The following is a 25,274-nucleotide window of genomic DNA, read 5'->3' as shown; positions in this document are numbered from 1 at the left end:
TTTCTCTTGGGGACCGATTTGTCAAAATTAGGGAAATTGTGAATTGCCAAGAAGCAAATTGACAAACCGAGGATGACGGGGTTGTCCAAGATCTATTTTACAAGGAGACTCAAGGTAAGGATAATTAGGGTCGGTAGGGTATAAACCCTAACCCAAAGAAAAAGGATAAACAAGCAACCTAGCATGGCAAGGCCTTGGAATCTTGCCAAGTCACGAATGATCCAGGATCGAATGCTGGGAGCATTCGGGAAGAAGGAATCACACCTTAGCAGTTGGTTGTACGAACGACCACTGAAATGATCGTGATTGTACACTTAGGTACATTGTTTGAACTTCTTTGCTCAAGGAACTAATTCAAGGCAAAACATTTAATGCTTCAAGTTAAAAGCCTGGAGGGAGAATCAGGTTTAGTTACCTCGGACTGCCTGCCTGGCCCTATCCAAGGGGGTTGTTAACTGCGCCGGGAAGATGGATGGAACCCATCGCGAGAGGTCTCTCCATGGGTGTTGCTTGGAGCGGGAGGACGCTTGGGTGCTAGGGGAGGCTCTGGATGTAAATTCCTTGCCTGCGGATCTCGCACAAGAGGCCGATGTGACTCGAGATGGGATCTCGAGGCCCATGTACTAGTCTACGGGCAAAACTTGGAGCAGCAATCCTGTTGATTGCTGGGATAGCCTTCGGGCATGATACTTGATGTATTCCAAGACTATGATAAAGAAAGGTCAAGTATTTAGAAAAGGAACTTGCTTGACATTGTTTTTTGATGTCAGTGCTTAAGTTACGTGAAGGAACTTGTGTTTAAATTGATTAATTAAGGAAGTTGCTTTTGCATGTCAAACATAATGTGTTAGGTAATTAGATAACTAAGCAACCTGAGGAAAGTGCAGTGGACGTGACTTGGGTCCGTCCTATAGAAGGGTGGTCTCAGTTAGCTGGGAACTTTTCTCAAAAGACGTGATAACAAAACTGTGAAGACCTAGAGTTAGTTGAGTTAGAATCCCGATTTATGTTGTTTTAGGGGAGCGGAATGGGACTATGCCTTATGGACAGAGAGGTTGAGCTTCGCATCCCTCTCGTTTTCCATTCTCCATGAACCAAGTGCAGTATAAATCCGCTTCGACTCTATTGTTCCTACTCAAAGTGGGTCATCTGGAGCTCGACGCCAGCTACTTCCTAGAGACTTGGCTAATAGGAAAGAAACTCTGACTTCAGGTTGGTCCTAAGTGGGAATAGCTGGATACTTCTACTTCGGGGCAGACTCGGGAAGGCCTAGATTGCAAACCTTGTGACATTCCTTGCAAGTGTCAGGTGGTGCTTTCTAGACTCCCCTCCTGATGGGCTGCTAAGACGTGTCCCACAAGTGGTCAAACGGACACGTTACAGTTCGTATCAGAGCAAACCAACGAGATCTAAATATTATAAGGGAACTTAATAGAGGAAAATAAAGGGAATAAGGGGGTAAACAGGGGAGGGTGAGTAGAATAGAGCATTGTTTTTTGTTGAAAACATTTCTTTACTCACTTATGGATGCTGGATTGCAGAGTCACGAAGCATGGAGCAAGTTCTTGGTGTTCCAGGTCATGTTCATGACTGCAATGCATGCTTCAAATTATTGTTAGAGGCTTGGCATGATGAATATTCTGGACCACATCTATAATCCTTTGCCTCTGTATGCGGAGCGGAGATGGACGGGAGACTCAGGAATATATTACATAGCAGCCCACCGACTCGCATACCTTCACACCAACTTGAAGAGAATCAAGTGGATGGAGGATTTAAAGATCGTGAAGCTGTTCATCTTTGTCAAAGCCCGCATAAATGCAACTTTGCATGTTAGCGGTCGGCAAGTCAAGCAGAAGAAGTATGTCTATGAAGAAGTGACTCGGGTGATCTCTGTTGACAGAATCAAAGTGTTAGCGCTCTATGAAAAGAACGGGTATCAAAGGAAGGGATACCCCAAGCTTCCTATGACTTACCGTTTCTTGAAAATCCATGACCCCACTCCATATTATTATTCCGTCCCTGTCATCGATTGTAACACAATCCTATTTTCCCCAAATTGATGTATCAATCAGCTTGTTCTACTAGTATCCAAAATAAATGTACTCAAGGGGGTTATGCCCTCATGAATAAATATGACTTTTTAGAATTGTCTATCTTGCTCATAAATGTTAACTAAGGTGTTAAGTGATTAAATCACTTAGCTAAAAAGCTGTGCTATTCATATTAACGTAATATGAGAACGTACGATAAGATGTTAACAAAAAGAATCTTATTGTTCAGATGTAACCCCAAGCGCAGGTTCCAAATCCGACTCCTGCACGAAGTCCAGCTGTGGCTCAAGAGAAGAAATTCCTTCTCAAACAAATTAAGCCACCCGAGTTCAATGGCAAGGGAAGGACTGTTCAAGCCGACGTCGAGATCTGGATTGAGTCCATGGAGGACTATTTTGAGGCAGTAGGAATTGCACCTACTAACCAAGCCATGCTCACCAAACTTAAGCTTACAGGTGAAGCGAGACTTTGGTGGAAACAGTGGTGCAGAGACCAAGCAATCTTAGAGGGGACAGTCACTTGGGATAAGCTTAAGGAAGCTGTGTGAGGGAGATATCTGCCACCTGCCTACCGCACACAAAAGATGAATAAATTCTATGACTTGAAGCAACTAGGATTATCCCTTGAAGCATATTATTCAAAGTTCGTTTCACTCCTAAAGTATGCACCCCCAATGGATATGACACAACAGGTGTCAAAATTCTGTATTGGGTTGAATCCACCCATAAACACTCGATTGGAATCAATGCGCCCAACATACCTACAAGACACACTCATTCGAGCTGCTCCAATAATATAGGAGATGCATATCAAACCAAGGAACAACAGGATTTGGCCTTACAAAGATCAGAATAAGGGTATGTCTAAGGCTCAGACTAAGAGAGCGCAGGGTCAGAATCAGGGCCAAAGAAAGAAAGCTAGTGTCAATGCTATCAACAACTTTGTTCCAACACAAAGCAATGATCGCAACCCACGTTGTTTCCATTGCAACGAGCTCGGACACTTCAAGAGGGAGTGCCCCAAGCTTGGTAGAGGGCATCACCAAGGGTAATTCCAAGGTCAAAACAAAGCCGCTCATGGCCAAGGAACCACCATTATGGCCAGAGGGAGAACCTTCAGTGTTTCCAATAAGGGGCTGGACAATGAAGAAGATCCATCCATGGATGCTGACATTGAGAGGGCAACGGTTCACACCACTCTTCACAAGCAGGATCCAAATCGCCAATTCTCAGTGATTCAAACTCCATCAGAATATCAAGGTAAAAGCTTCAAAACCTTGATTGACTGTGGCAATACACATTCTTTTATTTCACCAATCTTTGCAAAAAGATTAGGGATAGCCACGATAGATGCACCTACTTTACTTGTGGAATTAGTAAATGGTCGTGAGGTCACTTGTACTAGGCAAGCTGCTAAGGTGAAATTCCTACTGGGTGGAAAGCCAACTTTTGTGAAATTCAGTGTAATGAGCCTAGGTTTCCACGAATGTTTACTCAGAATGGATTGGCTAATACCCAATGATGCCCACATCCACTGTGGAAAGGGCCAAGTCTCCTTCCGCAATTCTGAAGGGGAACTAGTCACGACTCAAGGTGAGGCTGGTAAGCCAAAAATACAGTTGGCAAAAGCAACACGGATAATAAAAGGTGTTCAAAAGGGTCTACCTGTCTATCTGATTAAACTGAATAAGCTAGATCAGAATCAGGAATTTGGAGAAGAACCTTCATGACTAAAGGAATACGCAGATGTATTTCCTAAAGATCTGATGGAACTTCCTCCCCAAAGGAAAGTCGACCACAAAATCAAACTTGTGCCAGGAGCTGTATCGGTCGCAAAGAGGCCGTATAAGATGTCCATCCCAGAAGCTATCGAACTGAAAGAGCAACTCAAGAAACTGCTAGATCAAGGCTACATCTATCCTAGCAGTTCACCATCGGAAGCTCAAGTGTTGTTCCAAAAGAAGAAAGATGGAATGCTTCACCTATGCATTGACTACAGAGGGTTGAATCAAGGAACCATAAAAAATAAATACCCCATTCCAAGGATAGATGAATTACTTGACTATCTTCAAGGGGTGAAGATCTTCTCAAAGATAGATCTCAGATTTGGATATTATCAGATAAGGATCAAAGAAGAAGATATTCCGAAGACTGCATTCAATACAAGGTATGGACACTTTGAATTCTTAGTGATGTCATTCGGGCTAACGAATGCTCCTGCTACCTTTAACAGGTTAATGCACGATATCTTTAGGCCTTATCTTGATGACTTCATACTCGTCTTTTTTGATGATACCCTAGTCTACTCAAAACAGGGAAAGGACCATGAACCCTAGCTTTGCATGGTTCTTGAAACAATGAGAGCATACAAGCTTTATGCCAAGAAGAACAAGTGCGCATTTTTCAAGCGATAGATTGAATATCTGGGATTCATTGTATCAGCAGAAGGAATTTCAGTAGATCCAGCTAAGGTCAGAGATGTTTTGGAATGGCCAAAACCAACTTCTGTCAAAGAAATATGCAGTTTTCTTGGGTTGACAGGGTGGTACAAGATTTTCATCAAAGATTATGCTTTGATTGCATCACCTTTGACTGATCTACTAAAGAAGCAAGTAGCAAAGGCATGGTCGCCTGCTGCTGAATAGACAAGCTTTGATAAACTAAAGCAAAGCTTAGTATCAGCACCCATCCTGAAGCTTCCTGATCTTAGTAAGGAGTTTGAAGTGGTAATTGATGCTAACGCACTTGCTTTAGGATGTGTACTTATGCAAGAAGGACATCCTGTAGCATATTCTTCAAGAAAATTGAAGAGCCCTGAAAGGAATTATGCTATCCACGACCTGGAGCTGCTGGCTATCATCCATGCTCTCAAACTTTGGAGACATTACTTGCTAGGTAACAAATTTTCCTTAGTAATGGACCACATGAGTCTTAAATGGATTTTTAAACCTAGAATGAGCTCAATATGAGGCAATGTCGATGGATCTAAGTGTTGGAAGAATATGATTTTGAAATCAAATATAGGCATGGAAAAGAGAATGTAGTTGCCGATGCACTCAGTAGCAAAGCATTTATAAATTCTCTTATTTTGCAAGATCCATCAACAGCAAGGTCTCTAGCCACAAAGGTATCAATGCCAAACAACCTGATTCTTGAGCTAGCAAAAGAAGGGGCATGCCATGACCCAGTCTATTAGAAAATGCTAAGGGAGATCCCCATCAAGGATCAAGACCCGAAGCTAAAGACGAAGTATCAAGAATTCTTCATCAGTAGTGGGCTTGTCTACTTTAGGACAAGGTTATGTATCCTGGCAAGCCAAACTCTCAAGCAGAAGATACTTTGGGAAGCCCATGACTCCCCTTTCTCAGGGCATCCTAGTTATGCCAAGACCCTTAATACGGTCATAAAAAGAGCTATTTTTGGAAAAGGCTCAAGGGAGACGTACTCAAATATGTCACGGAATGTTTGTCTTGTCAACGCATTAAGGCAGAACATGTTAAAATGCCCGGGAAATGGCAACCACTTGACATTCCACAAATGAAATGAGAGTTAATTAGTATGGACTTTATTGTTGGCCTACCCCAAGTTCAGGGAGGATATAACTCTATTTTTGCTGTAGTAGATATGCTCACCAAGGTCACACATCTCATCCCTGTCAAGAAGAACTATAAAGCTTCAGACATCGCAAGATTATTCATCAAGGAAATATTCAAACTTCATGAGTTACCCAGAAGAATCATTAGTGATCGTGACTCTCTTTTCACATCACACTTCTGGAGGGCTATCTTTGAGGCTATTGGAACTTGTAATGTGTCCATCTGTTCCCTTTAGGACACGTCTTAGCAGTCTATCGGAAAGGAGGTCTAGAAAGCTCCGCCCGGCACTCCCATGGAATATTACGGGGTTTGCGATCTAGGACTTTCTATGTCTGCCACGTAGCAGAAGTATTCGGCCGTTCCCACTTAGGACCGACATGAATCAGGGTTTTCCCTAATGGTCATTTCCTAAATGGCAACTAGCGTCAAACCCCGAGTGAACTACTCTACGCAAAATTGCCAGGGCCGAAGCGGATTCACTGTGCACTTGGTTCAAGGAGAATGGGAAACGAGAGGGATGCAAAGCTCGACCTCTCTGCCATAAGGCATAGTCCCATTCCGTTCCCCTAAAACAACGTAAACCGGGATTATTATAACCTAGAATCTAGGTCAATGCCCTTGCTATTCATTTCCTTTGAAACGATCTCCTTGCTGTCTATTATGATTGAGAAAAGTTCTCGGCCAACTGGGACCACCCATCTATAGGACGGATCCATGGCCACATCGACCACACTTTCCTCAAGTTGTTCCTTAATTAGCCCGTTAGGTACCGGTTCCTTCACATAATCTTAGCAGTTGACATAGAAAAGCAGTGTCAAACAAGTTCTTTTTCAACAGGTTATCATATTTATCTTTGGAATACATTCATAAAGTCCAGCCCATAGGCTTATCCATAATCTGCCCGAAGGCTATCCAGCAATCCACAGGGATTACTAATCCAAGATTCCACCTGTAGACTAGTTTTCAGGCCTTGAGATCCAATCTTGAGTCACGTTGGCCTCTTGTGCAGGGCGCGGAAGGTGAGGGATTTACGGCCAGAGCCCCCCTGGCACCCAAGCATCCTCCTGCTCCAAGTAGCGCTCAACGGAGAGACCTCACGCGGCAGGTTCGGTCCACCTTCCCGGCGCGGCTAACAACCCCCTTGGTTAGGGTCAGGCAGACAGTCAGGGGTAGCTAAGGCTGCCTCTCCCTTCCGGCCTTCAACCTGAAGCATTAGATATCTTTTCAACCTTTAGTTCCTTGAGCAAACAAAGCAAAAAATGCTCTCTAAACTGTTACAAGCACAATCATTTCGAGTGATCGTTATTTGGCCAACTGCTAAGGAGTGAATCCTTCTCTCCGAATGCCTCCAACATTCGATCTGGGATCAATTGCGACTCAGCAAGATCCTCAAGGGTTTGTTTGTTAACCCTTATGTCCTTGGGTTAGGGCCGTACCCTATTAACCCAACTTAACCAATACTTTAAGTTCTATTAACAGTAAATATGTTGCTCTAGATTATTGATTGGTCCTTTGCTTCCAAGAAAATATCTAATCCCCTTATCTTGGTCACTTTTCCCAAGAAAGGTGCTATATCAGGACGACTACTCATCCTCTTGCAATATAAACTTGCACAAGAATCTGCGAATCTCATTCCGAGGAATTGGCCATTCTCTTGTGATCAAACCACAAGATCATGCGACTCTGCAACTTGTTGCACAAGTGTCACATCTAATCCATGGGACTATTTTACCCATCGAATGGCGTCTTCTAATCACGGAATCTTGATTAGATAGGAAACAGAGTTTAGGATGTCTTCATATCCAATCCATTCCCAATTGCACTAGGCTGACATCGTCGGTCCTAGGGTTCCAACTCAATCCGAGTTTCATCTTTTTAACGAGCGATCCTTAGGGTAGAAACCCTAGATCGTTTCTTGCAAGTATATCCTATTGTGCCTACATTCTGTGAATGTGGGCAGGACTTAGGGTATGAGAGTTTTGACTTGGCAATAAGTGCGACTAGGTCAAGTCCTTTACGTGTTAAACCCTAGTTAGCACTTGGAGTATATTGTATCGATTTAACCATCCTAAGTGAATCCTTTGCAGTTTAGGTGTTTGGATAAACCAATTTACTTGTCTATTCCTAAAGATATTGTCTTGATCAAAGAGGGGAAAAACCTAGTTGCATTATGATACAATTCTTGTAAGCACACGAGTCATTACTCTACGTATGATTAGATTTACAAACCCTAACTTTTCTTGTTAAGATCAATGCACATGTTAAAATTCGCATAACTTCCATTGATCCTACTAGGACATGCATTCACAATTCATGCCACTAAGCTTTTAGGGGTTTAGGTTACAACGAACCATGCAACCCTTTTCTAACTACTACGCACTTAAATGATATTTATGCCAATTTAAAACTAGAGTTAACCTACTTCATGAAACTCTAGAATCATTTCCATGCTTAGTAAATTCCTACGGTTGTTAGCAACTTTCTTAATGAATCATTACGAAGAAAGATTTATCTAATAATGCGACATGTGATTTAATCTTTCCATGCATAATCGAAGGTGTACTTCAATAATCTCTACTTTGTAATGATCGTCATTAGTTGTTCTAGATTCGTTACTTTGCAAAGCACAGAAGCAACTTGCTAAAAATGCATAGACGTCTTTCGTTCATTCCATTGAAAATTACAAATGACCGATCTTCAATCGTGAGTTACTTCCTTTAAAATAGCCAATGTATTTCAATCACAAAAGTGCATCTTACTTCCGTGAATTAACCATGCATAATTGCAATATTTCGACGTAAATCAAAAATAGGAAGAAAACCTGGACTTGTGGGTTCGGTGAAATGCCCACATGAATGTTAGGGGATGATTCTCCTGCGGTTGCGCCTTGTGCCTTTTTAGGGGCCATCGTGAATTCGACCTTCTTGTCTTGGCCGTAGTCTTATGATCTTGGCCCATCTCCCTTGTACGCGCGAATCCCTTTGAGGTACGGCTCCTTGACCGAAGTACTAACTTGCGGAATTGGGCTTTGGAAGGCCTTAGGGTTTGGAGCTTGGGCCTTCTTTCTTTCGGAAAAGAGGGATTCGTGAGAGGGTTCTTGCGAGAGCCTTGCCGAAACAGAGGCTTGAGAGATTCTTCTCCTTGAAATTCCGGCTAGGAATGGGTTTATGGGCTTTGCGGAAATGGGGACTTATGAACTTCTCCTTCCTTTCATAGAAGTTTCGGGCATAAAGATCTTTGTGGAGAGGGAGTGTGGGGGGAAAAAATTAGAGATGGGTTTATGGGGATTCCAATGGGAAGGGCCTTTAAACTGACTAGAAAAATGGGCTTGTGGGTGGATCCAATAGGAAGGGAACTTAAAATCCCGTGGTAAAATGGCTTTATGGGAAATCCACGGTAAGGCTTTACAACCGGAGTAAAACGGATTTTTGGGAGATGCAAGGGGAAAGGGGGCTTAAATCCCAGGGTAAAGTGGTCTTATGGAGATCCAATAGGAAGGGACTTAAAGAAAAACTTGGGCCTAATATGGCTTTATGGAAATCCATGGGAAGGGGCTTTAAAAACCCGGGGTAAGGTGGGCTTTATAGGGACTTGGGTGGAGAATCCACGGGAAGGGGGCTTTAAGAAGCCCCCTTAGAAGCTTCCAAGAAGCTTCTAGGGGTGTGGATGTAGGACCATGTGGACGAGGAGGATTTTGGAGGCCTTGATGGCGGGCAGGAAGCGGAATGGCAGCAGGATATTGGCGTGTCACTAGCATCTCCCTTCGGCAAGGCACTCGATCAGGCGACGACCACCACTCTCCTCCTCACGGCGCAATGATCTCAGCAGCTTCTTCCTCCTCCACGCCTGTAATGGCAGCATCGTAGCTCTCCCTCCTCTTTTCTTTTCTCCTTCCCCCTTAGAGGGTGTATATATATGAAGAGGGAGGAGAGGGCTCCCTCCCACGTGGTGCTTCGCATGGCTATCCTCCCTACCACTTCCTCAGATTCCCATTATAGCCCATCCCCTTCCCTCAGCCACGCTTCGGCTGGGAGAAGGTAATTAAAAAATTTTGCAATAAACCTATTATTATCCTCTTGACCTCCTCCCAAGAGGATGTTCACCCGCGGTTATGCGGTTTTTTAAACCTCGGTCCCGTTTTTCCAGTGGAGAGTCATGATACCTTGCATACAGCTTAAAGATTGCACCGTCGGTAACTTCAATGCCAGAATTGTCATTTGCATGAGTCTCACGCGGGCTAGTAATATTTTTCAACAGAAATATTACAAAACTCAACTTTGTTTTAGCACAGCTTACCATCCCCAAACTGCATACTGTTGTCGCGAACCCAAAAAGTGGATTCAATACTTACCACTGCTTGAGTTTGCTTACAATGCTTCTTACCAACAGAGTATTCAGATGACCCCTTTTCAAGCATTGTATGGGCATGATTGTCGTACCCCTTTGAACTTCTCTGATCCAACTTTGAGGGTAGAAGCTTCAAGATAGATGCTGGAAGACATGGATGATCAAATCAAATCAATAAGACAAGACATTCAAGCTGCCAAGGATAGACAGAAGACTTATGCTGACTTGAAACGACAAGACAGATCCTTCGTCGAAGGTGATATGGTCTTCATCCGTGTACGCCCTAAAAAGAGTTCATTGTCCTTGGGAGAGTACAAGAAGCTAAGTCCGAGGTATTGTGGACCTTATAAGATCATCAAGTGACTAGGACCTAATGCTTACAGACTATAGTTGCCCACAATATTAAAGATTCATAATGTATTCTATGTTAGCCTATTGAAAAAGTATCTACCTAATCTGAATCATGTACTTGACGATCAGCAAATTGTAATGCCTAGCCAAGGAGTCCTTAAGCTACGGCTTGATAAAATCCTAGATGTTAGGGAGAGGCATTTGACATCAAGGACCTTGAGAGAATACCTCATCCAGTGGAAAGATTATCCCGAAGAGGATGCCACCTGGATGGATGAAAATATTCTCAACCAACACCCCCAAGTCTTCTCGAGATGAGGACATCTTGATTCCTCTAAGGGGGAGAGGATGTAATATCCCTCCCGTACCCCCCGTGCATAAGAATGCCCCCTAAAATTTTTTAAATTTAATTCAAATTTTTTTACTCTCCCTTTCTCTCTCCCTATCGACAGCATGTCGGGGAGAGAGAGAGAGAGGGAGTAAAGAGAGAGAAAGGGGGGCATTCAACCCCCCAGGTGGAGGGGTGGCGACCGCCGTCTCCCCCCTCGTGAAGCCCTCCCTCCCCCACCATATAAGGGGAAGTGCCCCCCTGTTAGCAGAGTATTTGTCAGCTCATGTGTGAGTCTGAGCTTGATCTGGGCTGGGCATTTTTATTAGGTATTTTAGGTATCTTTTTGGTGTGGCATTTTATGCCATTGGGGCATTTTATGCACCAGTCGACCAGCATTAATGCTGTCCGACCAGCATTATTGCTCCCCACTTTTTCAGCCTATTTATACTCAGTGCTCCTCCTCAGTCAGTATCATCATCATCACCTTCACCATCTGCAGACTCTGTGGAGAGAGGAGCCAGAGCCAGTGCCAGTGCCAGTGCCCACGCAGCTAGTGACTCACTGTTGTATGCGATTGTCTCATGTTCAGATATATGGATTCCATTTCCCGTGCATACATCTGAGTTCTCATTTGTATCGTGTTCTTTCTTTTCTCTTTTTGTCTTGTGTTTCAGCAGGTTATTTCAACACATCTTTATGCTTTCACCGCTGCTCCACTTCTGACATGGTATCAGTTTTCAGGATGTGTGTTTCTGCTGTGTTTTATTGTTGATTTCAGGACTGTTTTGTACCCCTGCTGATCAGATGACTGCTGTCGCAACCAGGCGACCTGTTTTGGGGCTGTTTTCAGCTTGCGTTTTTTGCAGTTTTGCCATCGCTTGCTGTCTATGCACCCTCTACTGCCTGTGTTTTTCATCTGCAGCTCTGCTGGCGCGAGTTTTCTACATGCTTTTCTGCAGTTTACAGCCTACGTTTTGCAGATTCAGCATCTCTAGTGGCTGGGTGACTATTAATTCAGGCCGTTTTTGCTGTTTTTGGCAGTTTTTGACTGATTTTTTGACTTTCTGCAGCTGTTTCTGTCTTCTATTGATTAGATTTTGGGTTCTATTGCATGTGAACTCTCATTTTCTATAGTCTGTGCTTGTGTTTTGGCTGTGTTTCCTCTCTACATTCCATCTCTTCTCTACTTCTCTTCTTATCCTCTCCATATGGCTCCTCCGTGCACTTCCACTGATGATAAGTTACATGGACCTGATTATCTCACATGGAGTGCTGTCATGAAAGCTTGGTTTGTGTAGAAGCGGTTATGGTACATCATTTATGGAGCTATTGCTCGACCTCTCTGTCCTTTTCCTCTTCCTGAAGACTTTGATGAGGACAACCATGATGAAGCAGTGCTCACATGGGACTCAGACGATGCCCGTGCTTACTCGGCATTGCTTCGGTGTATTTCTAAAGCGGTCTTACCGGTGGTTACCTCCTGTAGGACATCTCTTGAAGTATGGCAGAAGTTGCAGCAGATGTACGAGGCACCTTCCACCATGCGGGCAGTCGCACTTTATGGCCAGCTCCAGTAGATGAAGTTTGAGTCGAAAGATACTATTCAGTCTTTTCTTCTTCGTGTTATGCAGATACAGGACCAGCTTCGACACATGCAAACTGCTCTTCCTGAGTCGCATCTCGTCGGGACGGTCCTCTACAAGCTCCCCTCGGAGTTTGATGGAGTGGCCAATGCTTTGTGGGCGCAGACATCATCGACTCCTGTCAGTTTTACACATATGGCCTCGATGCTTCTTGAGAATGAGACATCCTTGAGATTATAGGGGCGTCTTCCAGCACATTATGGAGGTGAGGCTTATGTAGCTTCAGAGAGGGGTGATGGGAAGAAGAAGTCGAAGGCCCAATGTTACCACTGTGGCAAGAAGGGACATTTGCGGAAGGACTGCAAGACGTTAGCGGCTTCCAGGAAGAAGGAGCAGAAGACAAAGCGGGATGTTGACTCTACCGATGAGTCCTCTCCTTCATCAGACTCCGACTCAGATCCTCCGACCAAGGTGAAGTCCAAGGCGCGGAAGGGATCCTCTTCTTCGGATCACGGGAAGGGCTTGGTGGCCCCTTCCTTGGCTGCTTTCTAGTGGTGGTGATGAGGTCATCCCTCACGACTCTCTTGTGCCAGAGAGGGAGTGTGAGCGGGTGTTCAGATGGGGCAGCCACACCTCATCTATACTTTTATACAGGTGCACAGGTTCCAGAGAGGGACGTCCCTGACGCATCGACTTCAGTTTGGCGGAATCAAATCCTGGAGCTGGGATTGACATCCAGGTTCATGATGAGCTGGTTATCTAATAGTGAGCGGGAGGCTTTCGTCTGGAGCTCATATGAGGGGACACTTTGGCGGTCTGGCCAAAGGCGGGGAATCCATGGTCACCTATGTTCAGGGGCATTTTTGCCAGAATGGTCTTGTCTGCTCTACTGCGAGACATTGGTGATGGACACCGAGACATTCTATGATCTTCTCTATTTTCGGGTGTTTGGCACGATTGACATCAACATCAGGTTCTCTCTGAGGCACCTTGGTGGTGGCTTGATCGCCCACTGTTTGGGTATCCATGGTTCTACTTGATGGTTCTGTGTTGTATAGTTTTTGATCCCTTTTCATTGTACTATTGTATTGTATCAGATCACTCATGAACTGAGAGAGGGTGTTAGCAGAGTATTTGTCAGCTCATGTGTGAGTCTGAGCTTGATCTGGGCTGGGAATTTTTATTAGGTATTTTAGGTATTTTTCTGGTGTGGCATTTTATGCCATTGGGGCATTTTATGCACCAGTCGGCCAGCATTAATGCTGTCCGACCAGCATTATTGCTCCCCACTTTTTCAGCCTATTTATACTCAGTGCTCCTCCTCAGTCAGTATCATCATCATCATCTTCACCATCTGCAGACTCTGTGGAGAGAGAAGCCAGAACCAGTGCTAGTGCCAGTGCCCACGCAGCCAGTGACTCACTATTGTATGCGACTGTCTCGTGTTCAGATATATGGATTCCATTTCCCGTGCATACATCTGAGTTCTCATTTGTATCATGTTCTTTCTTTTCTCTTTTTGTCTTGTGTTTCAGCAGTTTATTTCAGCACATGTTTATGCTTTCACCGCTGCTCCACTTCTGACACCCCCCCCACCCCGCCGTGATTAGCAAACGCCGCCCCCCCTCCGCCTGACAGTAGCACCATCTCCCTTCACCTGACAGCAACCCCCCTCCCCCCCTCATCATCATCATCATCTTCGACGCCGTCAGGGTCCCCCCCTGTTAGAAACCAAAAAGAAAAAAAAAGCTTCCAAGAAACTTCCATAAAGAGCCTTCTTAAGGGTGCTTCATTCGTGGAATCGCGTAAGGGATGCAATTCGTCTGCGAAGGGAGTTCCCTTGTGGGGGGAAAGGACTGCCAGCTACAGGGAATTTCAGCACACCCTCCACCTGCCCTAGCCTTGATTGTGATGGCCCCAAAGTGCCACACAAGAGGAGCACACGCGGGAGTAAGAGGGGCACATGTAGGAGTCCCCATCCGAAGCGCGAAAGCCGATAATACGCCTCCTACGGAAGTTCAGGTTCCATCAAATTCACCCTTTCGTTTCCGCATGATATGGGTGCATTAAGTATAAATTCGCATAGGGAAAACCTAGTTGCATTACTAGAATGCTTTGTTTTGAAAAGATCATAAGAATGTTCGGAAGAGTTTTAAATTGCATGACAAGGTATTTATGTTCCTCGCATCGACATGATGAAAGGTTGTCGCATTCGTGAATATATGGTTTATGTGTTAAAAGATGCACTCATGCAATAATGCCCTAGTCGCATCGCGCACATAGGTTAAATATATATTGTGATGCTCACGTGCATTGGAAGATTTGCATTAGGTAACTTACATTGGCAAGAATTGAGTTATGTTGTACACAATGCATTTTGCAATAAAAAAATCCCTTGTGTAAATAGGTTGATTCGTAGGAGGATGTTTAATTAAATAGGTAGTTGCTATGGAGAGGAATAAAAGGGTTATATTTTTGCATAAGCAACTGCATGCATAAGTAAATGTATGAAAAGGAAAAGAGTCATATTTCAGTTTGGTGAAAAGCATATAGGATGCAACACGCATGAAGTGATAGTTACATTCAATATGAAAAGATAAGCGCTCGCAGAGTTAATCCAATGTTCTCGTACTTAGATCATTCTAAGCTGCGAGTAATGAGAGGGTACCATGCCTTAGGACACGAATCCTAGTAATATCGACAAAGGGATGTAATTCCTCAAGATAGGCACTGCTACCTATCGCGTGCAACTAGTCTGCAAGGTCAGATACTACTGCAACTAAATCATACGATGCTGCTACTGCATCTTAGGCCAAGGGAGGCGAGATCTAATTACACGCTATACTCATTAAGAAGTCGAGTAGTCACCCTACTACAACTCTCTCTCTTTGTCAAACTTAGGGAAACTGTGAATTGCCAAGAAGCAAATTGACAAACCGAGGACGACGGGGTTGTCTAAGATCTATTTTACAAGGAGACCTAAGGTAAGGATAATTAGGGTCGGTAGGGTATAAACCCTAACCCAAAGAAAAGGATAAACAAGCAATCTAGCTTGGCAAGGCCTCGGAATTTCGCCAAGTCGTGAATGATCCAAGATCGAATGCTGGGAGCATTCAGGAAGAAGGAATCACACTTTAGCAGTTGGTTGTACGAACGACTACTGAAATGATTGTGATTGTACACTTAGGTACATTGTTTGAACTTCTTTGCTCAAGGAACTAATTCAAGGAAAAACATTTAATGCTTCAAGTTAAAATCCTGGAGGGAGAGGCATGTTTAGTTACCTTCGACTACCCGCATGGCCCTATCCAAGGGGGTTGTCAGTCGTGTCAGGTACATGGACGGAACCCACCGTGAGAGATCTCTCCGTGGGTGCTGCTTGGAGCGGGAGGATGCTTGGGTGCTAGGGGAGGCTCTGGCTATAAAATCCTTACCTCTGGATCCCACACAAGAGGCTGACGTGACTCAAGATGGGATCTCGACGCCCGTGTACTAGTCTACATGCGAAACTTGGAGCAGCAATCCTGTTGATTGCTGGGATAGCCTTCGGGCATGATACTTGATGTATTCTAAGACCATGATAAATAAAGGGTCAAATTTTTGGAAAAGGAACTTGCTTGACATTTTTTTTTTATGTCAGTGCCTAAGTTACGTGAAGGAACCTGTGTTTAAATTGATTAATTAAGGAAGCTTCTTTTGCATGTCAAACATAATGTGGTAGGTAATTAGATAACTAAGCAACCCGAGGAAAGTGTGGTGGACGTGACTTGGGTCCGTCCTACGGAAGGGTGGTCTCAGTTAGCTGGGAACTTTTCTCAAAATATGTGATAACAAAACTATGAAGACCTAGAGTCAGTTGAGTTAGAATCCCAATTTATGTTGTTTTAGGGGAGCGGAATGGGACTATGCCTTATGGGCAAAGAGATTGAGCTTCGCATCCCTCTCGTTTTCCATTCTCCATGAACCAAGTGCAGCATAAATCCACTTCGACTCTGTTGTTCCTACTCAAAGTGGGTCATCTGGAGCTCGACGCTAGCTACTTCCTAGAGACTTGGCTGATAGGAAAGAAACTCTCACTTCAGGTTGGTCCTAAGTGGGAACGGCTGGATACTTCTGCTTCGGGGAAGACTCGGGAAGACCTAGATTACAAACCCTATGACATTCCTTGCAAGTGCCAGGCGGCACTTTCTAGACTCCCCTCCCAATGGGCTGCTAAGACGTGTCCCACAAGTGGTCAAGCGGACATGTTACATCAATCAATCTAGTACAAGTAGGATCAGAGGCAAGGTGCATTAAGAGTTAAGCACTTGCAGCAACCATAAATCAGATGTAGAGCTCAAGTGTTGTTTATATGCAGGTTGTTGAGGAGCTCCATATTCTCAGAAACTCAATTTCAACCTTCTGAAGGACTTGAAAAGATCAAACCAATCAGGCAATTTCAAATACCCCTTGGCACAACGCTCGATGCGTCTCAATCAAGGATCTTCCCTCGTAGCTGATGGGTCTTTATATCACTCAACACAGGAGCAAGCAACATTAAGGAGATAATGTCCGAGCCCTTCTCCATGGCCTGTTCTTGATGCCCTCCTCACACATGCTTTGGTCACAATCTCATGTCATGTGACATGTATTAATCAGTGAGATTCCAGCTGCCTAGATTTCCTGAGGCGGTAATGTATGCATTCAAGCTTTTGAGGAGGAAAACTCTCACTTTGGAGAGGTGTAATATTTCCACGCAATAAAAGTTAGTTGGTTAGTTCGAAAGTTAGTTAGTCAATTAATAAGTTAGTAAGATTACTAACTAAAGACTAACTAAGGTAAAAACTGACTAGCATTAATAGCTAATAATTTTCATTCAATTAAAAATATATTAAAAAAATTGAGAGTCATAAATCTGACATTTTTCTCAGATTGATAAGGACCGTAGCCACCCTTCATGAAAAGTACAATGTGAATGGGACTTATGAGCCATATTAATCACTAGTATTAATGTGTATAGTTTGAATGGTCCAAAAATATTAGATTCTTGGGGGAAAAAAAACTATTATATTTTAGATATTATCCTAAAAAGATAGAACTAAAAGTCATTTAAAAGAAAAGAAGTGATGTTTTAGTTAGTTTTGGAGATTTTATAAAAATAGAAATAAAGAAAAGTGACAGGCAAAATCGCGCGTGCCGTGATCGCAGTCTACAGACAGTAAACAACACTTCGAACAGAGAAAAGAAGAAGGAGTGAACTAAGAGCTTTCTAATCAAGTGTCTTGGAGTTTTACCCCCCTTTTGGAGACAATGCAAACATCAGATTTATGATCTGAGCATCAGATCACTGAGTCTTCTAAGAGCCCCTCCACTCTTGTTCTCAGACTTATCCCCTCCTCTCTAATTCATTATAAATATGAGGCATGGGGAGGCACAAAGGAGTGTAAGGAGACCTTGAAAGGCTGCAAGAGAGAGGGAGAGAGAGAGAGTATACCCCTCCAAGAGATTGAGAGAGAGAGCTTGAGAGAGAGAGAGAGAGAGAGAGAGAGAGAGAGAGAGAGAGAGAGAGAGAGAGAGAGAGAGAGAGAGAGAGAGAGAGAGAGAGAGAGAGAGAGAGAGAGAGAGAGAGAGAGAGAGAGAGAGAAGAGTTACCCCGAGAGGTTGCACAATTTCCCTCTATCTCGATCCTCGATTTAACCATATTCTCTTACGCTCTCCCATCTTGAATCTATTCCACCTTCTTAATCTCTTGAGTCTACTTGCGGACGATGGCCTCCAAGTGAAGAATGTCACATGCAGATGAGAATCCTACAACCAACACAACAGAGCTTCGGGCAAAGGTATCACTGTGAATCCAATTGCGGTACCGGTCGTAAGTAATGTATTTTCAAATTGATAGATGTTTGTTTTAATTCTCACAAGAGATACATTAGGCTCCGTACCTTATGGTGCTAGAACAGGTCATTGAAAAGGATAAATCGCATCCCAAATATTCAAAGATGAAGTTTGTGAAGTGCTTGTATCAAAGGGAGTTAAATTGCACCTAGTTGCTATGTGATGAATCCATGCATAGCGTAAGCAACATATGGGACACTAAAGTATTGAGCATCGATGAGTCTTTGATTAATCTTTACCGAGGATACTATTATTTAAAGTTTGCAAATGCATATACACGGTACATACATGAGAGAGATTATGTAAACTTTATATCGATGACATGCAACTCCTTGCCTTAGGAGAAAGAAAGATAAAGCCAAGAAAAAAAAATGTTGCATAGTAGGAAAATGCTAAAAGATAATTGTCACTTAGAGAAGAGGCATAAATGCTCTTGCTAGATTGATTAATTTGCATTGGAATGATAGGACTTATGTCATGTATAGTATTGGAACCTTTAGCATATGCCTTAGGCTAAAGGAGGGAATATTAAGTAAATTCTACTCTTTGGCCCCAAGGGGGAGAGTGAATATGCGATGGAATTATTGTCGCGTCTATTATTGTATTGTTTGGAAAAAATACAATTAGTTTTGTTGGTTGATTGAAAAACACCCTAAATGTTTTTCTTTCAATCAAGGGATTGTTGCATTGTGATTTGGATAAATATTCCAAGGCTTGTGTTGATGGCAAATGCATGGCAGGGGTCTGTAATGACAAGTTGCCATGAGAATAAAGGAATGTTTTTCTAGAATATGATATTAGGGCTGACTGCTTTGATTGTGCTTGAATTTTAATTGGATTAATTAAGGAAGGATATTTTGCATGCATGGATCATCTCCAAGATCACATCGCGGATTATCCTGAGAGGGCATTGCTCGATTCACAGGCGAGTGGTGAAAAGGCCAACCACGGAAATGGCATCTCACTCCTAGACTGCTTGTGGGTCAGGTGGAGCTCTAGACACCCCTTGCCTGTCTAGAATGGAGTTGGAGATCCCCATGAGCCCAACGTGTGGCTGTTGGAAGATCCTATTCTAGATGAAGGATGGAAATTTCGGTGCAATGAGATTTGGATCGGGTACTTCTATTGGACAGAAGGGATACATAATTCTCATGTATGGGTAGGAGACAAAGATTAACTTAAAGATAAGTTAAGGAACTTGTTTGATAAAAGGACTGCTTGTTTTGTTTTTGTGTATGTGTTGTAAATTACGTGAACAAACTCTGTCCTAAAAGGCTTAAATAATGAAGCTGATTTTAAATGTCGCACATAAATGTGGTAGGACCTAATTAGACAACTAAAGCTATCGCGGAAAGTGTGGTGGACGTGACTTGGGTCCGGCCGTCCTACGGAAGGGTGGTCCCGGTTAGCTGGGAACTTTTCTCAAAAGACGTAATAATGAAACTGTGAAGACCTAGAGTCAATAGAGTTAGAATCCCGATTTATGTTGTTTTAGGGGAGCGGAATGGGACTATGCCTTATGGGCAAAGAGGTTGAGCTTCACATCCCTCTCGTTTTCCATTCTCCATGAACCAAGTGCAGCATAAATCCACTTCGTCTCTATTGTTCCTATGCAAAGTGGTTCATCTGGACGCTAGCTACTTCCTAGAGACTTGGATGATAGGAAAGAAACCCTGACTTCAGGTTGGTCCTAAGTGGGAACGACTGGATACTTCCTTCGGGGCAGACTCGGGAAGACCTAGATCGCAAAGCTTGTGACATTCCTTACGAGTGCCAGGTGGCGCTTTCTAGACTCCCCTCCCGATGGGCTGCTAAGACGTGTCCCACAAGTGGACAAGTGAACACGTTACAAGAGGCTAAATCAGGCTCTTATAGATGCTTTTGCTAAAGATTCAGGCACGAAGACTAGCAATAGACTATTCTGTGGTGTGGTGGACCACTCTCCTCTGGATTTTTGATCAAGAGCTAAGTTGCACAAGTGCCACCTAAGTTTGCATTTTATGGGGATGTGATCTTGTTTAAGAGATGAAATGCCTATTTCGAAGGTAAAGCCAAGCAACTTTTTCAAGAGTTGTAATAACAATAGCCTTTTCTTGAAGCAGCATTGTCCTTAGTTCTATTAGCTTCTCTTCTAATGATCGATCAGCAAACTATAGTGGGTGAATAGATATTGGGAAAGATGGTTGGATTAGGTCGATCTTCCCAAATCTCTCAAACTGAATGAGCTTCTAGCCTTCCTTGTAAACATCTACTGCCACTGTTGTGCAGTTTCTGAAACGATGCCACTCCTAGACAGACCTGTCAAAGTTCTATAAGGGCAAGAGTGCAGTGCCATAGAGTCTTGCCATTAGGTAGCACACCACTGCTGCCTCACTGTTGCCTCTTTCTATGCCAAAAGCACCACAAATGAACTTGATGTGGAAATAGAGCTACATGGACTTCTTCCCAACAAAATAATTCCACTGGAATCTGCTTCTACTGTAACCAGCATCCATGTCAACTCCTCAGCTTGTAATTCTAGTTGCCGACCTTTGTATCTTTACTTTCTAACTCCTTCCCTGATGTCTCCAGGTTTATGTGCCAGCACACAAACTCGATCACTTCTACCTGGAACGGATACTTGGAATTTGCTCTTCAATACCAAATGTTGCCTAAGCCTTGCTTCTCATAACCTCTTGCTTATGCTACATATGAAGCATTGAAGCCATAGTGAAGGCTTAGGACATTCTTTTATTGAACCCTCACACCACCGAAGGCTTTCCCAGTGCAGGATGATCAAGATGCCCTTGAAGTAGATCAACAGGTAGTGAAGGAAGTAAATCAAGAAGTTGGCTTTATAGCAAGCCTTCATAAAGTCAAGAGCTCCAAACAAACAAATCAAAGCTATGCCAGTGCGAGAAGCCCTATAGTAAGCCTTCATAAAGTCAAGAGCTCCAAACAAACAAATCAAAGCTATGCCAGTGCGAGAAGCCCCATTCCCTGCTCACAATGATCTTCTACCTCCTGAGGAGATTCAAAAGCTTTTTCCATGCTTATATGCTGGAAACCCTGAGGAGATTCAACAACTTTTTTCCATCTTTGTTTTCCTTGAAAGCTTCCAAAAAAGTTTGCAGTTCCACTTTGAGCAATAGTTCCAAGGCTTTATATAAGCTCCTCCTTGGTCATAGGAATGCCAGAATCCTCAGTTATCAGAATCCCCTCACTGGAAATAGATCGGATCCTGATTGCTAGCTCAGGGTTTAAACCAAGTAATGCATGCTCAGTTATATTCAAAAATCGAAGCTTGTCAAGAGCATCACTTGCATTACTCACTAGCTCCTAAAGGAAAAACCTTTTCATGACTGTATTGGCTATGCACAATAATGTCCAGAAATCAATAGAGATCTCCTCTCGGTAGATGTAAACAATGACTCATTTTGATGAGCTTGAAGCCATGTATCCCTAAATGCAAGAGAGTACAAACTATTTCAAGCAGCGCAAAATGTGCTAGAAGCTGCTTACATGGCCCCTTCTTGGAAGAGTATACACTAAGCTATCTGCTCCAATGTCCACAAGATCTTAGGGAATTTTGAGATCGAGCAAGCTCCAATAGAAATTTTCTTCAAGGAGTTGCCTTCTCACCTATCAGTTTATCACTAATGGTTCTTTCTTTGCCTTGTATAGCGAAAAGCAATGGAAGCTTTTGACAACCCTTCTTCGTGAGAACTCCAAAGAAAAATATGACAATGTCCTCCAATGTGAGCAATACAAGCTTGCCATAACCAAGAGCAAAGCTTAGGAGCCAGTCTACATTGAATTAGAGACCAAATCAAAGAAAAGCTCTGTATGCCCCTAGTTGCAGTGACAGTGTCCTCCAATGTGATCAATACAAGCTTGCCATAACCAATAGCAAAGCTTAGGAGCCAGTCTGCACTGAATCAGAGACCAGATCAAAGAAAAGCTTTGTATGCCCCTAGTTGCAACCTCATCTTCTTCAACACGCAGCCATATGAAGAACAAATGTAACCTGTAACCAGCATGACTATGATCATCAAGGGGAAGCATCACGATGCACATCAGGAGAAACATATCCCTACTCAAGAGTACTCCCCAAAATGACCAAGCCCTTCAGCAAGCTTGACTAAGCTTTGATGGAGCCCTTAAGAGGCAAGTAAACTCAAGAACTTCATGTCTTAAGCCAGAGATTGGTAGGAAGAGGGATGGAAGGAAGGATCACCATGAAATTTCTTTTGTATAGCAGGGCTTATGATCCAAGGAAGGAAGCTTGACAAGTCTCATGATCAGGTACCTCCATTTTTGACCAAGTTCCTTCAAAGTGACCTTGAAGTGAAAAACGACCTGCCAACTTTAGTGATCTGCCTCCATTTTTACCTCCAACTTCTGAAAATGCCTTCAATGCAGCATGTCTTCTCCTTGGGAATGTCCACTGGTTAATGAACTGTTGCGTGTAAGTCTGTACTCCTGGTACTTGTCTGCCATAGATGACTTGATTAAAGAAATAGAAAAAATTAGTTGAAATAAGAGAGAGGACAAGAGAGAGAGAAAGAAGAGAGAGGGGGGCTGCAGAAGAGAGAGAAGAGGTGCAAGAAGAGAGAGAAAGTCTGTAGAGAGGAGAGAAGGAGAGGAAAAGAGGGTGATGAGGAGAGAGAAAGACTAGGAGTAGAGAGAGAAAGAAGGGAAGAGGAGAGAAAAATGGTTGGCAGCCACCATGGAAGGACAGGAGAGAAGGTGAAAGGACAGATGTATATTCATAAATTGGTACCTATGCAGTGTCCCTTACACCTTTTATACTTAGGTCAACGTGACACTAAGTATTCCTCTCCATTACAACTCCAGGATCCCATCCTAATTCGTGTGAGGGTCATGCAGTGCCTAGGAGCGATCGAGCGATTTACGGCCAAAGTCCCCCTTGGCACTCCTGTCTCCTCCTGCTTAACGGATTTCTCATTGAGCGACCTCTTGCCATCAAGGCCGGTCCAAAGCTCCTCATGGGAATACAAAACAATCCCCCTTGGAGCAGGGTTCCACGTTTAGCCGTGGGGGAGGCATAGCGTGATCTTTCCTCCTATTATCCTGATTATATATTTACAATCAAACCTAACTACTGCAACCATCAAAGCATGCAAAAATAAAAAAGAAATAGCAGCAAGTGTTTTTAGTATAGGAAGTAGTTCACCCAAATCTAGGGTTTCTCTTTTAAGGTCTCACCTTATTCTTAGGGTTTCACTTCCTACTTGCAATTCTTTTTTGAGATTCGCAAGTTATTTTGCGAGTTTGAAGTCTATTTTATCCTTATGAAAAATCTGGTACCACCCTAACAGATAATATAGACATTTATACCTATGGTAGGTATTTCATGCACTACACTGCCCTAACCTACGCTTAACAGGATTTCAAATGCTTTTTCAAGTCTGTTTAGACTTTAGAATTTGTATCGATAAATTCTTATTAATATCCAACAAGTCTATAGACTTCGGATATTGATTTAATTTCTCGATGCTAATAGTTTCAGGGTTGTCGAGAATTTCATAGTTGTTTTTGCTTCAACATTCTTGATATTTTAGGTTAGGTTTTCTTGCCGATTCATGCGTGGATCAACTCATGATATTGATGCTCTCGCTAATATAATAATTAAAATAACATTGTGTGTTTCTTTAGAAAGAATTTTTTAATTTTATTCTACTCATATTCTATGGTTTAATTGAGGATGTCTAACCATTTTTCGAGCTTTGAACGTTATCTAGAAAGATCAAATTTCATTTAGCTATGTCCTAAGTGCAATGCTAATTGTTTTTCTGAAAACTCTATTCTAAGCAATGCAAAAATCATAAGTGTAAATTTTCATTCATCTTTTATACATTGAATTATATTTTCACGCACCTAATTAATGTATGTCTAGTATATATTATCCTATATAATTTTTTATTGATTTACTGTATTGATTATTTTATGATATTTTCTTTAGAATGCGTTTGTAATAATTTAAAGCTAAATATAGCAATAAACTTATAAAACATTATTTTTTTCCAAACCAATGAGATGTTACCTCTCTCACGTTTGTTATAATGGGGGTTTCACTAATTTCTACCGCATCATATTCTCCATTGGCCGTGTTCCTTGCTTCCCTTGCTTCAAGTGGGTTTTTTGAATTTCTATGACCTCGTGGAGCCATGGATATTAGGTGAAATTGACGTGGTAGTTCAGGGAAAGTTGATGGTTATCTAGAAAAATTTTGCTAGCATTTTGCTTAGTGATATGAATGTATGGGAGGAAGGCGTAACAGGGGGTAGAGAAAATGGAAATGAGGTAGAAAAGGGGCATTTTCCTCCTTCAAAGCTCAAGCTACAATGGAAAAGAGAAGTAGAGAAAATTTTCCATCATCAGGAAGTCTTCCTTCTTGCCTTCTTTGTAAAGGAGATGGGATGTATTTATAGGTATGAGGGAGAGCATGCAGTCGACTCATTCTTTTGGCTACTTGTCAAGACCTAAGTGAGCTTTATGAAAAATGCATTTTGATTCACAGGTAGAGTGGTGCTACTACTTCCTCATCCACCTCCTCAAGTTTAGTGTGATGGTTACAAGTCTCGCATTCATCAGTGGTTCTACCATCAAAGGTTCATGAAGTGAATGTGATGGAGGGTAGTACTTTTTTATGTGAATTCCATTGAAAAAACCTATGCCCTCTCCTTCTAGGGTTTCAAGTTGCACATTCCTCATGTTACTAACATTGCAAACCTTGAAAGTTCCCAATCCCTTGAATTTCATTTTTTGCTTGTGTCCCTTGATAGAGTACATCAAGACTAGATCTTTTTGTCCAAAGTCTTGTCCTTTGACGTGTTTGTCAAATCAAATCTTATGTCATGTCTTTTCACAAATTAGAGCATGGATTGCAATGAGATGAGTCTTAGATAGGCATTCTAGCTCGACCAAACAATTCATCCATGCTTCTTGGCCCTCCTATCTCTCTTGGGCTTCTTTTCTCAAGCTTGGAACAAAGAACTCTACTAGTAGAACAAATTTGATTCCGTAGGTTAATCTGAATGGATTCTATCTTATGGTTATTTTGTAGGCTGTCCTATATGCCCATAAAGCTACCATAAGCTTGTTGTCCTAGTCATTGCGTGAAGCAGATATACTAC

The sequence above is a fragment of the Lygodium microphyllum genome, chromosome 12, assembly GCF_053477565.2.
Source record: "Lygodium microphyllum isolate KBCC chromosome 12, Lygodium_microphyllum_v1.1.10, whole genome shotgun sequence".
In the NCBI taxonomy this organism is placed as follows: Eukaryota; Viridiplantae; Streptophyta; class Polypodiopsida; order Schizaeales; family Lygodiaceae; genus Lygodium; species Lygodium microphyllum.
The sequence above is the reverse complement of the archived record's forward strand: the minus strand, read 5'-3'. Positions refer to the sequence as shown.